Genomic DNA, 17,946 nt, shown 5'->3' with positions numbered 1-17,946 from the left:
CGCAGCCATGTCATTGGCCCACGGCCCGAGCAGTGGCCGCTTCTCCCCAGCCTGAAGGAGCCTGGGAAGGCCTCCGAGGGTATATTTAGTGGCCCTGAGTGGAGCAAAAGTTGCAGATAATGCCAGTCTGTGTATAAAACCGCTCTGCCGCCCACGAGTTGGCCTCTAACAGGCACATTTCCCTCTCCCACGGGGATGTATTCCTTGTGGTCAGAGGTCATCCAGATGCAAGCCAGGTAAATATACAACCACAGGAGATACTGACCACTGTCACTCTGCTCTGTGAAGGTGAGGCATGCCACATTTCGGCATTGTGAATGAAGTTAGATGTGGCACAACGTTGGAAAAAAAGTATATGTCAACAAGCAGTGTCCCCTATAGTCATTGCACAATGGTAAGTTTGGATAATGTGGTAAACATCTGTCTGCTGGCGCTTACGTTGCATTACAGAGATGTATTCCAGTAATGTGGCGTTTGTGTGCCACCCAGCAGAATTAGGCAAAAAAAAAGATGAATAATTTACCTCACTCTGTGTCTAATGTCTAAGACAGAAATGTGGTCTTTGGCTTGAATTTAAGTGGGGTACAAATCAGGACTATTTAGAGTAGATACTCCCCCACCCCCTTGATTGAGGACAGCAGAGGCCTAATTACCAAATGATCTAATGATTCTAATTCTTGATTTTCCCTACTTAATGTTCCCAGTCGGGCTGTTAAACCTGTCCATTGCAAACACGTGTGTGCTCATAAGAGACTCCATCATTTTAAAACGCAATGATAGTCAATTAGGAATCCAACTGTGGCTTGAACCCTGCTCATTAAGGACACATTATTTTTAACCTTAAGGTTGCCTTCGCATCATTTTAGCATCTCTATTCTCTCATCAAGATTCCCTTTAGGAATCCCACAGCCCTTTTTAAGCGTAATGTTCAGATCTGCATGTTTAACTTTATTTGTTCAAACTACCTGCAAGTTCAGAAGTTCGCAGAAGCTGAGTTGTATGCGTTTGGTAGTTATCATCGTGACTAAAGCCTTGCAGCTACCGAAGCTGCTACGTCTGCTGTTTTTTGTTAAAAGGTTTCCAACGGTTATCTGCAAAGGAAATGTATGATTTATTTATCCATAGCACTTTTCTGTCTCGTGGATTTAAAAGTATAGTTGAGACCAAATCTCTGCTGTGCCTGCATGTGAAGGCTCATATTGTTACACATCTGATCAGAATCCTTTCACTGTGATAAGAAAAAAACAGACAGCCAATAAAAGAGTGGGCCCCTATTCTGAGAAATAGAACTGGGAGCACTGGAAGCAGCAAGTCATGCCTGACTTGGAGCCACTGGCCACATACATTATGCAATAGTCATATGTCTTGTCTCAAGGGCTCCCCAAAAAGTTTGCATGTCAGTTATGCTCAGTTATGGGTGAGCATGAGCACAGATGGACTGAAATGAGTGTGAATGTAAAATCTGTGGCGTCGCCTTTAAAATCTTTGGAGCAGAATAGGGAGGTTAAATGAGCCCTGTTTCCACCATACAGTACAGTTATTTCAGAATGGTGCATTTCTTTTTGCATTCCCCATTTAAAATTGGAAGGATAAAAAAAAAAAAAAACATGCTCCACATACATACTGCATGCCATATTTTGGCACCCTACACTGATATACCAAACACAGTGGTATTGGTCCATAAAGAATTTGGAGAAAACACACGCAGGGCATTTGGCAAACAATGTCTCTAAAAATAAATAGACAGCGCTGAGAAACATACTGTACAATCCTAGACACTGTCATTGACCAGTAAAAAAAAAAATCTGCTTTGTACAGTCACAAGGTTATGACTTTTTGAAATAATTCAAAGAAACATTAGCCACCAAAGCTGTCCTTAATGCGTACTTCTGCTAATGACCAAACCCCATTCCCTTCCTAATCAAACCAGCAAAAACTAAATATATTGAATTATGTGATGCATATTAATGGGTTTTATGTGGAACGTCATGTGGCTAAAGCAGAAAACAGGTTGAAGACAAGTATTTTCTTTTATCACTGTATTTTTGGACTAAAATCAAATGGAATGTATAATGTATAATTTATTCATACAGACATAGTATGATATGGTGTATGATAGGTGAAGGAAGACTTTGATCCATTCTGAGTTTTGTGAAACCACGCCATTTAAACATTTTATCCCAATATTCTTACGGGACAGCCATTATTACATGGGCATATTTTCCATTGCCTGGACCCCAGTAGGCATTATGGAGTAAATCTATGCTAATATTTGAACACATAAGCATTCAACGTGCATTGATGACTGTGAGAAAATTAATTTACATTTCTGGTCTGTGCCTGTGGTTATCTAACAATGGGACTGTCAAAAAAGTTGAACGTTTGCTCTTACACTTTTTTATCCAGTCATAGTGATATTTATCGTTAAACTTTGTTTACTGTGTCTTGTTTATCTTTTTCTTCTGTTTGTCTGCGAAGTAGGTCCAAGAGAATAGACTATCTTTTTGATGTTAGGGGGCAGAGCATATCTCATTGTCATCAAATGTGTTTCTGTATGAATGATTTTATTAATACAGACTCACAAAGCCACCATGAATAAACAACATCTAGATTCTTATCTCATGTTACTGCCAAAGTATAAACTAAGACTTTATCAAAAACAAATGCGTACTTTGGAAAAAACATAACTAAAAAAAAAACCAAAAACGCAAGAAAGCTCACCCAAACTCAACTTCATGTGCTCCCAGTGGTAACTGTGACAAATCTAATGACCACTCCTTCGCCCATCTGGGGAGCTGGTGACGCCTTGCCTGCTCTCTGAGGACACTGAGTTCAAACCAATAATCTAATTCAGATGAAAATGAATGTTTCCAGCTTAATCCAAGCCATCTTGCTTTGGAACTGTCTCGTTCTCTTTTTTTCTCCTTTGTCTTGCATTTTTGTTCATTTCCAAAACATGTGGCTGAGAATGAAGGAAAGATGTAGAAGAGGAAAAATACAGGAAGAAAGGTGCACAGGTTTTACATTTTGTATGACGGCGTGATTTGAAGGGAGGCTGTGCAGATACTTTTAGAGATAGAAAAGTCCCTGGGAACGCAATGATGCTACTTGTAATATCTTATAAACCCAAAAATACCTAAAACGATGCAAGCATTTGGGCAGATTTGCTTCAAACACACAACAAAATCTTGACCGCGTTTCTTTCTCAGTCATGGTACAATGTGGTTGTAATTTAAGATGCATCTTATTGGAAAGCGACTGATCCAGTTGCGATTAGTGGGACTTGGCCACGGATACAGAAGATGGGATTGAGAGTCACAGCTGTCCCTGCTGTGCAGCTGCGGACTGAGCATTGGACTGGCTAGAATCAAGTCAGTTCATCCAGATGAGGCAAAGTAGTCATGCAACGAAACCCATGCGGCCAGTCGAGCAGTCAGACGCTCAAACATAGCATTGCTCCACAATCAATCGTATCAACTCTGTGGTCAAATATTCACGTTGTCTTTCCTTGCATGATCTAGATTAGGCAAGTCGGCATCATATGAGGGAATCATGCTGAATGAGAGATCCATGATGGATGTACAGCGCAGCTTTTTGACAGTAGAGAACTGCAATCATTTTATGGTTTTCAAGTTCTAAAGTAACCATAGAATGTCCCAATGTTCCTGCCACACAAGCCAGACCCCTGGCTCGATTCTTTTCTCAAGCTATTTCTGCTGATCAGAGCAGTATGAATAATTTAACATTACATTAGTTTAAATCCTAGTCTGACGTTTTGCCCGGAAAACATTCAGCCCCATCCATCTGCCACATTGTGTGACTGTGATGTAATGACTGGGTTTTCTCACCAGCCCTGATCTGGTCACCCGCAGTGCTGAACATACTGAACATATGACAAGAAAGTTTGAAGCAGAACTTCAAATTAGTTATGACTCATCCATGATTGCTATGTTATTATATTATTTCTTTAACAGCAATGATCTCAAATGATATAAAGTTCCAGTAAAATCATAGCAAAGAATTCCCAATACCGTATTTTCCGGACTATAAGGCGCACCTAAAAACCTAAAATGTGTGCCTTATATATGGACCAAATTCCTAAATTTAAACTGGCCCGAAGCATTGTCATGAAATCAATCATAAGTGGCCCGCTGAAGACTATGAATCATGAATCAAAAAGACTATGAATATTTATAATTCATAATTATTATAAAGTAATTTGTTGTGTCTGAAGTTGAAATAAAAAAGATAAAATGGAGAATGATTTGATTTGGATTAAAAATCTGACATGATGCATTAATGGTGTGCCTTATAGTCAGGAGCGCCTTATATAAGGACAACGTTTTAAAATGGGCCGTTCATTGAAGGTGCGCCTTATAGTCCGGTGCGCCTTATAGTAAACACGAAATATCTTTTATACCTGAGACCAGGAAAAGTTTGACTATCTTTTTCTCTGAGAATTCACAAATCTTATGTCAGTTCAGCTATTTTGTACAGAGAAGAAAAAAAGGAGAAAGCAGAAAAAAGCCTGATTGACACATACTGGACATTTGATTGGGCACACCGACACAACCTACGGTTATCCACCAGTTGCGTCAAGGATTCGTTGGTTGATTTTAGATTAGATTGCGCGAGTAAATTCAAGTGTTTGGTGAGTTTAATTCAACTGGGATTTAACACGGGCGACACAAATGTCCCACTCATCAAATGCAATGGAGAAAAAAATGATCCGTCATTGCACATGTGTAGCCACAGGCCTCCTCTTGCCTCCTCGAGATCGGGTTTGACCTGAGCGACCTTAAACCATGTGTATTTGTTTGTGTCCGTGTTGGTTGTTTTCACATCCACTGTTCCTAATGTAGTGGAGAGCCACAAGACCACACCAGACGAACAAGACTTTGAATCAATGGTTTCCTAGCAGCAGTACTTTTCAACATCAATTATTGCAGTAAATCACAGCGCTCAACTAGCAGTGATTGCGTAACATTTGCAATAAGTCCTCAAATGCTGACGCAGTGATAATAGCATTCTTCTCTGTCACAATTCCCCACTGTCAAATTGGTCGACACTTCACCCTTTCGCTTGTCATAAATCGACCTGTCTTTATAAATCCAAGGCGTATGATTTTAGCTCAATTAATTTTTACATGGATTGAATGCATGCTGTGGGCCCGATGAGGTAGAGACCCAATGGATGTTTTGCCTGGCGGAATGCAGCCTTGCTGAGCTCTTCTGAGATTTATGTGACAGCTGTGGGGTATGCATGTGGCTAACAGATGGTGGCATCCTCATCGTCTATTCTCTCTTGGCTCATCACTTCTTAGTCAAACACCGCACCCACTCTCGATCTGCTGCAGCATTTTCTGTCAAAATGGACTTCAACCACTTGCCGACAGTCGTCATTCTAGATATTGGGCTGCATTTGCTGACTTGGTGATCAACTCCAGACTTAGCGTTAGTATGACCCCCCCCCCCCATTGCTATTTAAACTAAAACCATTGAACAAAAATATTCGATATGCACTGCCGCACACATGCAGAGATCCACATTTATTCCAACAATGAGCAATAGATTGCAGCCCGTTATTCTTTTTCCACGGTGAACCTAAATTGATACTTCACCCAAAATCCACAGTATGTGAAAAGCATAACTCACCTCCTGCAGACTCCAAAGCAGGCTGCGGTCACAATTTTGCAATGGAAATAAAGCAGCAAAACCTTAATAGAAACTTGCCAATATTCCATTACAGTCAAACTGACTATTGCTTAGTAGAACTCTGTATGACGAGGAAGTCCCAGACAATTTCAATTCTCATCAAAATCCAAACTGCATGTTGTGCCCTTTATCTGCATGCTTCTTGTTCAGCTACACCCCCAAAGCATTTTGCGCAGAGACAGTGCTTTAAATTAGAATCACTACAAGATAGCACAGCGATTTCTTTTCGGCCAACACCATCTGTCAGCTCGTTTGACTCACGTTGATCAACAGCAGGTTGCAGGATGAACAAAAGGAAACCTCTTGACTTTTTTAACTTCCCTCTTCCCTATCCCTCATTCTGTTGCCAGAGCCCAGGTCTGTCTAGTGCGTAAAATAGAGGAAATTAAAACAAATACCGTTGTGGATTCAAGCCTGTTCATTTGAATGGCATATTTTCATGGCAAATGTGGTAGCCTTGAGACATGTATGACTTGTCTGCCAATCAAAAAGAGTCATCGAGTGCCAAGACGTCAAATTATGCGCTAGGTGAAATTGCCAAATCATTTACACAGCCATACCATGGGAGCTCACCAGCGAACACTCGCACCATCTAATAAAAAGCAGCCACAGCTGAGAGACCCCCACCCTCCCCGCCTTGCTTCTCTCCCACCAAGTTTGTGTCCACAAACACAATCAGACAAACACGGAACCACCATCGACTGATGCGTCTTTTCCACTTTGCTCATCTCGTCTCACTCTCAGAGTCTGGGAATGTACCGCTCTGTGGTTTTAGCGACACACTGGGCACACTGCCACAGGGAGTCACCTCTAGGTGTTTTGGGGAAAGTCTGTGCGTGTGCGACTTTTGAGTTCATCTAGGCCACGCAACCGCAGAGCAACGACCACTTCTTGTGTCAAAGACTTGACTGCACGCACTGATACACAGACACACAGACGGAGCCTTGAAACCGCAAATCTAAACTTGCAAACACCCACGCATTTACACATGCACCAGGAAGGAAACTGCAGTCAGATTAGTCACTGGGGAGGGTTACCTGTGCCTGTTTGGTTCCACTCGCCATTTGAAAGTGAGCACAGAAGAGTACCGTTTATTAAATTGGGAGAAAAGAAACATATCGGCTGTTTGTATTATTGACTGGTCTGCTCTATTTTTTCATCAGAAAAAGTAGTTGAGCAATAAACGAGCAATGAGATTTCTGTAATTGCTCCTGCGGCACAGTTATAGACACGTCTACCTCACAGTTCTGAGGTTTGGGGTATCAGTCTCAGCTCCTGCCTTCCTCTGACATTCCAAAGTCATGCATATTGTGTTTATTGAGGACTCAAAATTGTAAAAAAAAAAAATTGATTGTTTGTGTATATCTGCCCCTCTGATTGGCAGTTCGCTACGTACCCCGCAAACTCTTATCCAAAGTCAGTTGGGATCGGTTCCACTTCACCCGCAACCTTATTGATGAAAATCACTATTGAAATTAGATGGATGGACTGTTAACTTCTTTTGTCTAAATACCACATGCAAGCAGAACAGATTTTCACCAGATTTGCCATTTTGCAAACCCCAACATTCAATGTGAGACTTAACAGGCCACTTTGGGGCAGACAAGCTACCCTGTTGAAAAATTTAAAACATGATTTTTGTGTTAAACACTCGCAGCGGTGCTTCTCTGACAGAGAGACAAATTAGTTTTAGTCAAGTTCTAGATAGTATGCGTAGTAAACAAATGTCTACACTTGGGTGTCTGGTTACGCTGGCCCATCACAGTCTGGCACGCTGCCCTACTTTCCAGCTGGGGAGACTTCATGATTTCATAATGACGGCATCAAAATCAGCAGCAATGGTGGACAGCCCTTAATGGAGCCCGTAGACCACACCAAAGTGGGTTCACATTGTATATTTGAACAATCAACAATAATAAACACTACAAAGGAGATTGGCGCAAAGCTTGCGGCAGGAATTCTGGTTCATTAAGCAAGTTATCATTCTTACACCAGAGTTCAAAGTCTCGATAATTGTTAGGAACAAATTATCTCAACGTGCCCTCCGCCCCTGCTCCTCTGCTAGTACCCCTGAGAAAATTGTAAGGCTGGTTACAGGCTGTGGCTGTGTACAGGCTTGAAATGTCAAGTGTAAAAATACACAGCTTTGTTGTAACATAGTTTTATGTCTGAATAATTATAGTCTTAATTACACGCATTACTTTGAACGGCCTATACGTGTTCTCGACAGTGTGCTCAGTGTTCACCTAACACTTAATTTGTTGACTTACCACAGTTATAAATCATTGGATATTCGACTCAATGTAACTGGAGCATAAAGAGATCATGTATCACGGACATTTGTCACCTACAGAAAGAGGTTTTGATTAAAAATGGGTAAAATTGCTACATTATATAAACATGCAAATAAAACGCAGATTTGTATCAACAGCAGTTTAAAAACAAAATGAAGAATGAATCTCAGCTGTCAAAAACTGGTCAAAAGTTGATCACGTCCAACATTTATCTGGTAGGAAATGATGAGCTGAGGTCTGGGAGAGATTCTGTTGATGCTGTTTGCAGACAATTTGGCAATAGCCCAGCTGTGTTATTGGGCTATGAATCCAAGTGCTGTTTGACTTCCTGAAAAGTATTCAACTTGCACTGTCTTCGGTCCACTAAACTTGGTGATCTGATAGGAAAGCGGATGGGAAGCGTTGAACCGTGAAGCAAACCTCAGTCTGAGTGTGAGATGCCACCAGTGAACCTGCAAACTACCACCCAGCAGCAGCAGCAGCGAACTGCCTTCAGCTGTTTGCACAAAAGTTGGCTTGTGGCACACTGCTGGTCTTGCAGGTCATAACTTTTACACAGCCATAAACACAGTGCAAAACAAAATTATATTTTATTTCTTACTAATACTTCTGCATGCTTGTTATTAATATGCAGCACAGTAGTAAATGGCCAAGGCTCCATGCATTACTTTGACTTTAATGATACATATGGGACTCGCAGTTGGACACAGGAACTGAACAGCGGTCTCCCATGGCAAAGTCTGCTGTTTATCTGACCTCTCCACCCCTAACGGACTCCTTACTGAGACTTCCTCACTACAAAGTAATATTTGCAAATTCCCCCTCTTTGTGACAATCTGAAATTAACCGAAATCTTGACATCTCTGGGTTTAATATATGATCTCGGACTTTCATATTTTGTTACTTGAAGGTCAGGAACAAGCAAATTCTCACTTTTGCGTGTGAATATGAATACAGTGGATTAGAATTAAAGGCAGTTTGCATGTGTTGGCGTGCAAGTAATAAAAAATATGTTTCATATAATTCCACCATTCGTTTTAGCATTCACACAATGAGTTGCTTCAACAGAAGAGGTTGTAAATGACAAATGAAAATTACAGAACAGGACTAAAGCAGCCAAAAAGGAGGGAGGAGCAGGAAGAGGAGTTTACCATAAGGTACAAATTGCTCATTGCTACAGCATTTACTGAGTAGAGAGTCGTCATCCACTCCCTCTTACCTCTCTTGTACATATTTTTGTCACACCCTCGTCTTTCCATCTGTTCAAACGGTTTTACTTATAGCCAAAGGTTTTACTTTGGCTTTTGATGACGTTCTGTTTTTTTTCCAGCGTTTTCAAAGAACAGTCATTTCTGCATTTCTCAGTATGCTGGAACAACACTTCCATCTCGTTGTCCTGCTGACCTCGCTGCAGACTGTGATCTCATGAATGAACCTTGCTTGAGATGAGTACAAGGTTTGAGCAGTGGCTGCATTGGTGATTTGGTGACAAATTTCATCAAATCTTATTTGACACAGTACACGTTTTATGGATGTTGCAGCACTCTAAAAGTTGAGACACTAATCTGGTCGACTGACAAACACACGGCACCCAGCTGTGCGTGTGTCTAATGCTGCAAATTATAACATTACACTCACATGGGGAATGCCAGCCCTGGCAAAGCTGAGGAAGTTTTTCCACCTTTTAAACAAGTGTGGTGGTTAGACAGGCACATGGAGGCAGACTGGCATGACTGAGCAGGTTTCACCCGGCAATACAGGTGTGGTGGGGGCACAGAAGTCTGCTCTCTGTCTGCTCTAGACCTTAGCCCCACCCTGACATCCCACAGCAACTCACTGCAAGCCCTGAGAGGGCCGTGACCAAAGGTGAATAAGGACATGCTTCCTCGCATTGTACGTGCAATTGGACAGAAAAGTCATCTTAACAGCAATGGGCGGCAGCATGTTATTACACACCTCTGTCAGGTACAAGTTGATGCATTCTTTGGTGTCTCCAAAGCCATCCTTAGATCAACTCACTACATCTGCTTACTGCTTCTCATCACTTTTATAGCATCTGAGGTCTGCTGCAAACATGAATCTTGCACGAAAAGAATCCAACATTTTAACGTGACAGCAAATGTGCAGGCAGTCCATATTGTGGCCAGATGAGGTCTTGATACTCTGAGGTCTGGCCCTTTGGTGTCCACAGCAGAACAGAGCTGAAACAAAACCTTGTTTTCTGCAAATATCGCAGACGCTGAATCAAACGATGAATCACTGAGACTCAACATGCACATGCAGATAAATATTGGTGCATGGTGTCTGCAGTCTCTAACAATAAGTCTTTTTCTCTATTTAACAGGGTGATTCATGCACACACCCAACTGTGAGATTGGAAAGGTAAACTTGTCACACGTGCGTCAAAGTCTCATCACTGACGTGAAGATGGTGTACACACATGACTTCATTGGGGGTATGAGGGCAGCTCTGCTTTGACCTTGTTAATCCAGCAATATAGAAATAATTGTTGCTGGACTCTCAGCAAAAGATTTGTTTGCGAACAAACACACACACAGATTGACATTCACGCACAAGGAAAGATATTAACCCCTCACCTCAACTCGATGCTGCATGAGTGACTCCAATTTCCAACATGTGAGATGCCTGTGAGTGTCTTCTCTCCTTATCTCTGTCTCTCTTTTCCTCACTCACTTCTCAACCTGAAGTCAACGCGTGGCTTTAGTTACGTTCTACTGCAGAGAAATGAGGCAGGAAAAAGGGGGGGTGCAAATAGGTCCTGCCCAGACTGATGAGAAAGGCATCCAAAAACACCCTCAGGAGTAAATGTAGAGTATTACCACTACAAACAAAAAAAAAAAAACTCTCTTGCTACTGCACATTCATTTAATTTTTTAATAGGCACTTACAGTACCGCTTTGGTTTGCTTTCACTCTGCTGCCAAAATTTCCTTCAAACTCTTTCTGGGGGAAAAAAAAACAAAAAACGAGCTAAACAAATTTAGTTTTTTCTTATTCTATGTTCTGTCTTGCCCCTCCACTGTTTAAAAATATTTTTCTGCTGTGCACCCTGCTGCTGTTTTATATAACGTGCAGACACACACATACGCTAACAAATAGCCTTCTTGTGGAATGAGCCTCTATATGCTTTGATCTGTCTGAGGAGAGAGGGACACACCAGCATGGGCCATAGAGGCTGACTGTAAATTAGGACTCGGTATAATGGACAATACCAATGTCCTTCTCTTTGGTTCCAAAGCACTGCATATGACACTGCAATATGGTTCTCTCAGGTCCAACTTTCTCTCACACACAATACACATATTTAACTTTAAGGTTGAAAAAAGCCCGGCATTTTAAGTCCAGAATGTGTTAGTCATTGGCGAATGTGTCCATTTGAAGGGAAAACTGAGTTGTGACACCTTCAAAAAAAAGCACGACAATTAAGTAGTTCAAGGCAAATCAACAGAAATTATTTATGTTTTACAATTGTTGTATTATTTTCCGTGAGTTTGGTTGGGCCATTAGGAAGTGACTAGATCCGGTTCATACCTATGTTCATGCTATGACCTGGTGCAAACCATTGGCCCAGATTTACGCTAAAACGCAAATTACAATCAAGATCAATGAATGCAGCTTTACCAACACCAGTGGAATTGTGCAGAGATGAGAAGTTACATCTTCAACAAATCTTGGACTCACACATTGATTAAATAATCCTGCTGTATTATTTCTACACACATTTTCCCCATTATGCACTTGAATCAAAATAATTAACATTCGGTCGCACAAGTAGGTATTTATGAATAACACACATGTATGTTTTGGACTAAAAGTCGTGTGAACAATGCTGTTTACAAGTATGGAGCCTTGAACTCTGAGTCATAATGTAGTCTTTGGGAATCTGGCACTGCTTCCTTTTTCAAAAGGGCGGTCATGCCTCACTCCCCCAGAATCTTCCCAAGTACTTTTTGTGTAGTCTGAAACACCCTTGGTCCAGATCTGTCATGGGCAGTACTAATGTGCTCAAGATGATAAGACTGATTCCAGTTTGGGTCACACATGTCTGTCTGGAAGGTGTTTGATGTGCGCTGCATACTTGCAAACCCACAAAAAAAATACAGATTGTGAGCGCATAGGGGGTGATGATGATAATATGGAAGATAGGAAGTACGGAGAAATGTTGCAACGCACACTCACTGGAAAGTGTTCATCCCAATTCCAGTCAAGGGCAGGAATTACCATCATGGATGCTGGGAAAGGCTGGAAAATCAACACAATTGCGGGTTTCATCACCCACTTGAGGATTCGAAACTTTCACAATCTTATTCATCATGGGTAAATTGTATCTGAAACTTGAAAAGAAGAGCAACATTGTACACTGGATTACGATGTACAATAATCACTGGAAACTGAATGAGCAAAACATGTATTAAGTGGCTGCTTCAAATATGAGATTGGGACTTTTATTGTTTTAGCTTTGACAGAAACGGTCTGTGTTCACCTAATAGCTGTGGTTGTATTTGCACTGACGTTTTTATGTGGTTTTGGTTGCTGAATCTGGCTGCATAACAGGGGTACCATTTCAGAGAAGAAAATTGAGGTTTATCTGTGTATATGTGCATTTGATTACACAGCTTTGCTCTGGGGCAACACATTCAAGTGGGCTTCACGGTGTGGCCGTTAACTGTCTAGATATAGTGTGTGCTGTACCGTGAAAAGCAGCACGTGTCTACCTGCTAGAAAGATTCCCTCCCTTGTCAAATGTTGAACAGCTGCCGTGTCATTTCTCAAGTCTAAAAATCACAGCTTACTGGCAGTTTTTTTTCATAATTAAACTGTATGATGATTACATACGTAATAATTCGGAACATACTGCATGCACCGCACAACAGAAGACACACTGCAATCATTGTTTTAACAAAGGCACAATATTAGATGTCTTGTGTTCGAAAGCCTCAAAATATGCCATGTCATGGTTAAAGTACGATAAATAATGCAATCTCCTAGGCCTAAGCGTAAAAAATACATATGCATTGTATGGATGATTTCATCAGATAATTATTGGAATCCACACCCAGCAGCGACACATTTTTCCCTGCTTCACTAAGTTGAAAAGAAAATTGACAGCAAAGGAGAGTTGATGTTGAAGTGAATATGTGAGCGTGAAGGAGGAAGGATGGGACGGAAAGAAAGAAAGAAAAGAACGCAAATCATCCCATCAGTCTAACGTTTGCACCAACACCTGCTCCTACTCTGATTTGCCGCAGGTTCCAAGCATACAAGTTGATGCAGGAAATGACAACACACTATATGTCATAAGAATGTATAGATAGGGGTTATAGACAAGGGCTTTAGTGTACATTAAATTTGGCTGTCAGAAAGATTAATCATGCTTGTTGCAAAGACAACAACAAAAAAAAAAAAGCAATTTGCAACTTTCAGGATGTATTCCCGCCTACTGCCTGAAGTCAGCTGGGTTAGCCTCTCGTGAGGCGAAGCACTTCTGGAAATGGATGGGTGGATGAACGTTCCTAACATCCACAGCGGTTTAAATATGAAAAGTTGGGACACATTTAAGTATTTCTCCTCCTTTCCATTCAAAGTTTCAAGCAATTATCCTGCGGTGTACTATATGTTCTCCTCCTAATCTACTTGGACAACAGTTTAACTTACAATTGAGTGAAATGTTAAAATAGTTAAATATTTCAAAATTTCCCTCGATGTAGTTATAGTCTATGCTCATAGTTTCGCAAGTAACTTAATATTTCATAAAAAAATAAAATACACATGGGCCTACTGTGACTTTTTTGATGGTTTATGACCAAAAGCAGAACGGGCCCTCGCCAAAACACCACAATAGTGGAGGGTGGGGGACTGACCTCAACAATATGTTTGTATAAATAAAAATGTTTGGGTCCGCATTTGATCAAGATTAATAAACAGTACTATGCCTATTACTCAGGAGTTTGTCCTCATAAGTCATACATTGTGCTAATAAAGCCTTTAAAAGTATTCTTAATTTCTGTTCAGAGTGATACTTGGTTCTCCCATGTGCTGTGAATGCACCGCAGCGTGGGGCGACATCACGTCTTGTTCGAGATAGAGAACTTTCGAGACTTTTTGATGCGAGTCGTGAGAGAAACGGCTCAGAACAACTGGGAATTGTCATAGTTGTGTAAAATGGAAGGTCGTGGACTCGAAGCCTGTGGTGGTTTAGCTAAGGAGAGTGGAGGGATAGCGACTGTGGCTGGTTACTTTTTGGGACTGGTCGAGCTGAGCCGTGCTGCCACTGGGCTGGATACCTCATGGGACAAATACAGATTTCCATGACTATCTAATTCCCTGTACGGTGGTAGCCCAATTTGCTGTAACCTTCCGTGGACCATTTCAATGCTCTGGACACAAAGGTTACTCTTTCCGAAGAGTTCTGATCCATGGGGCTGAATAGTTGGGCCGAGCTTTCTAATATATCCTTGTTAGGATGCTGCCTGGAAGCCTCCCCCACTGAGTTGTTCTAGTATATCCCACCCAGGAGAGAGAGACACTATGTTTCCCAGCTGGCTTGGGAATGCCACGGGCTCCTCCAGGAAGAGCTGGACGAAGTGGGTAGGGAGAGGGAAATCTGGTCGTGCTCAAGCTGCTGCCTCACGCAACCCGACCTTGGATAAGCGGAACAAAATGGATGGATGGATGGATATGTGGATGGGTGGATTTATGGATAGAAGGAAGGACGGACAGATCGATAAGAACTACCCTACTTCTCAACCTTTAGTGACAGCATTGACCAAAATATTGTTGACCATATAAATTCTTTCAAACGCTCATACTATTCAAACGAGTAACTGTTTCCATACGGAAAAAACTAAGGAGTCGAGCCTAGACAAGTGACTGTCTTTATGAATCTAGGTGTCCCAAAGTTTGGCATCCTCACGATTGTGAGGGTGTGTTAGACAGCATGAGGATGAGCCAGCTTATGATGAAGAGGACATACAACCTAAATATGGGTTGTTTAGCCAAGGTCACAGGGAGACAGAGAAAGGCACCACAATCCTCAGCAGTATACAATTATCCAAAACAAGAGAGTCAGCCAAGCTCCTCAGTGAAAGTCACAACAACTAACAACTAAATATGTTCCTATTCTTATTTCCCTCCGTGGTGGATCACAATCAGATATCTGAGAAAATCGTAATATGCGTATACAGAAGTATCATGGTGCCCCAAGAATCAATGCAAGTGCAAGGCCAGTAAAGTAAAGCATCTTCATCAGAAATATGATGGCAGTGGTTATACTATCTGGGATACAGCACTGAGCACAGCTCTTATCTTGGCAACTATTTCCTTTTTCTTTTTTTCTATTCTTTCTTGTTTTGCAGCAGTTATTTGACATTATAAACAATAAGTAATACAATAAAAAAATAAAAACACATTATTGAGGGCTGGCACATGGACCAAAGGAAATCCTACAAAGAGCATTTGGATAAAATTGTGATACAAATGCCATCATGTCATGATTTTAAATTTTTTGAAGGGGAGACAATATGCATATTATGAAAAATGTAATTAGCTATGGTTCCAAAAGTTATGATTGTTGCAAAAACAACACTACACTTCGCCGCAAGAATGCTTCAAGAATATCTTAATTTTCTTTGGCAGTTGAACATGGGTGTGTAGACTTTTCATATCAACTGTATGTTCATTTCAAGTGGGTTGGAAAAAAGAATACTGGATGAAAGTTCATCCTGTATAATTTAGTCTGGCAATACAGTGAGCCCTCGTTTTCCGCAGGAGATGCGTTCCAGAATCACCTGCGAAAAATAAAAATCCGCAAAGTAGAAACGATGCGTGTATTATTTGGGAATTTAAACACCATTGGATAGAAATTTCCAACACGTGGTGTTTCTTGTTGCCCGCTGGATGTGTTGCAAGTCAATTAGAAGAGTGGTTTTCCTTTTACACAGTACTTTGTATGCAAATAAGATCGTATTCAAGTGTGGGATGAAATTGCGTTTGTGCTAATGATGTACAAGCAATAATCCATTCCAAATGTGAGGCAAGGACTATATGTTGCACACATTAATCGACATAAATAAGTGCATTTCACCAATAAACCACAATATCTGCCTACCTTGGTTGAACAGTCAAACTGCTGGAAATCTATTGTGCTATAACATCTAAACATGGACTCTCCACAGTGTTTCAGACATTGTATGGACAAAAAATCTGTAGTGTGAATTACTAGCAGACAAGGAAGCCCTCAACCTGTGGATTCTTCTTTTTGGAGTGTCGACAGATGGAGAGATTACCTCAATGAGCAGCAAGCTAGGCAATATTTCACCCTTAGGGGAATAATACAGTGCATAGTTTGTATATTCACGGAGAATAATTGCTGTTTCATCACGTATCAGAAATGCAGCCGTTATAGCGAGATTCACTGCTTGAGTTGAATACCTTGTTTTGAGAGGTCTGGAAAAAAAAAAAGATCAAAGTACAGATTTTGGCGCTACGAAGGGGGAGTTTAAGTGGGCGCGTATGTAAGTGTGCTTGTGCACACGTGCTGGCTGGACCAATGGACATGTTAAATATAAACAGAGGTTCCAGAGAACCATCTGGGTTTAAAAAAAAAAAAAGCTCATGTTCACCTACTAACAAAACGATTTAGCTCACCGGTCAATCACAAACTGATGAACAAACCTATGAAGAATTTTGAGTCTTCAATGAACCTGGAGAGAGCTATGTAACACAACAATGCAACGACGGTTGCAAAAAGGTAACACTTGGATTATCAACTCATGGAGATAATCAAACACTACGCAGCTATTGACCTCAATGAACCTGGTGATGACACAAGTTTCCTTCTTGTAATCACCATGACACCAAGGATTTGAGTTTGAATGTGTTTAGTAGGAGAAGTCACAGTGGTGCGTGCATTTGATTATTCATTTACTATATTCCTTCTGCATTTGTCATCTCAGTACTGATGGATACATTGACAAAAAGGGTTTAGTGAGAGTGAGACAAGTAAAGGCTTTGTTTAATATCCATGTGCTTTTTGCAGATACCTTAACAAGCCCGAGCTTGGTGTCGCTGACATTATGTAGTGCCATGGTAACTGGCATACTTACAGGCAGTGGAAACAATGTTGATGTAAAAATAAAGTCTGCAACACATCTCACTCTCAAATGTTTCATGACTGAAATACAATTTCAAAAGGAGCCAACGGAAAACCCATGGAATTTTGTGAGTATCTGGATAAAAGTGGGGATGTCATTCCTATCACACCAAAATGCCATACCATATATATTGCTTTTATATCAGCTATCAAAATTTGTTTGGAAAAATATAGTAATGTATAAATGCCTATAGTCTGCCAATATTCACTCCAAGAAGCGGTTAGACAGTTAAAACAATTAAACTAACCATCAAAATGGATGAAGGGAAGAACAAAGAAACATTGAATAAGGCTAAAATATAGAGCAGTAACGTTCAGGTCTTGAGAATCCCTCATTAGCGCATCTCTTGGCTGTTCACGTTGCATAAATCTCATAAAGTCAAGGTTAAATTTGAGATAAAACACCAAGCATTTCAGGATATTCATATCAGTTTTCCAAATAGTACATTATACTGAGTAGATTTCAAGGAGATACTGGAGATTCTGATCTGACATGATATCTTGTGCAAAAACAACGTGTTAGAATAAAGTGACTATTTATAATTACAGCTTCTTTAAGAATACAAGATATCAGCATGAGCCATCATTTTTTTCAAAATCCAGAAGTTTTATGAGCTATTAAGCAATGTGGGAAAAACCACTTGCTTTAGAAAATCCTTTTTGTCGTCGGGGGAACAAACTTTTATAATTAACGTGACATTGGTTAAGACGTGTTTGGTTTTATTTATGGTTTTTTACTTGTTCCACACCCTGATGTGTTTCGGGAC

The 17,946-nt window shown here is 40.8% G+C and overlaps 1 protein-coding gene across 4 annotated transcripts in view; it reads right to left on the bottom strand.

Annotated features, from left to right (window-relative positions):
- The window catches only part of LOC125971210 (zinc finger protein 469), a 156,594-nt gene that overhangs the window by 44,743 nt on the left and 93,905 nt on the right, over positions 1 to 17,946 (bottom strand). The window contains exon 1 of one of the 4 annotated variants that reach the window (XM_049724259.2): positions 10,606 to 10,754. The exons of the other annotated variants lie outside the window; for them this stretch is intronic. The gene's annotated coding sequence lies outside the window, so the exon portion shown is untranslated. Of the gene's footprint in view, positions 1 to 10,605; positions 10,755 to 17,946 lie in introns of those variants that run through there. 4 annotated transcript variants of the gene reach the window in all.

This window comes from Syngnathus scovelli, chromosome 6 (assembly GCF_024217435.2).
Source record: "Syngnathus scovelli strain Florida chromosome 6, RoL_Ssco_1.2, whole genome shotgun sequence".
NCBI classification, from domain to species: domain Eukaryota; kingdom Metazoa; phylum Chordata; class Actinopteri; order Syngnathiformes; family Syngnathidae; genus Syngnathus; species Syngnathus scovelli.
The sequence above is the reverse complement of the archived record's forward strand: the minus strand, read 5'-3'. Positions and strand labels throughout refer to the sequence as shown.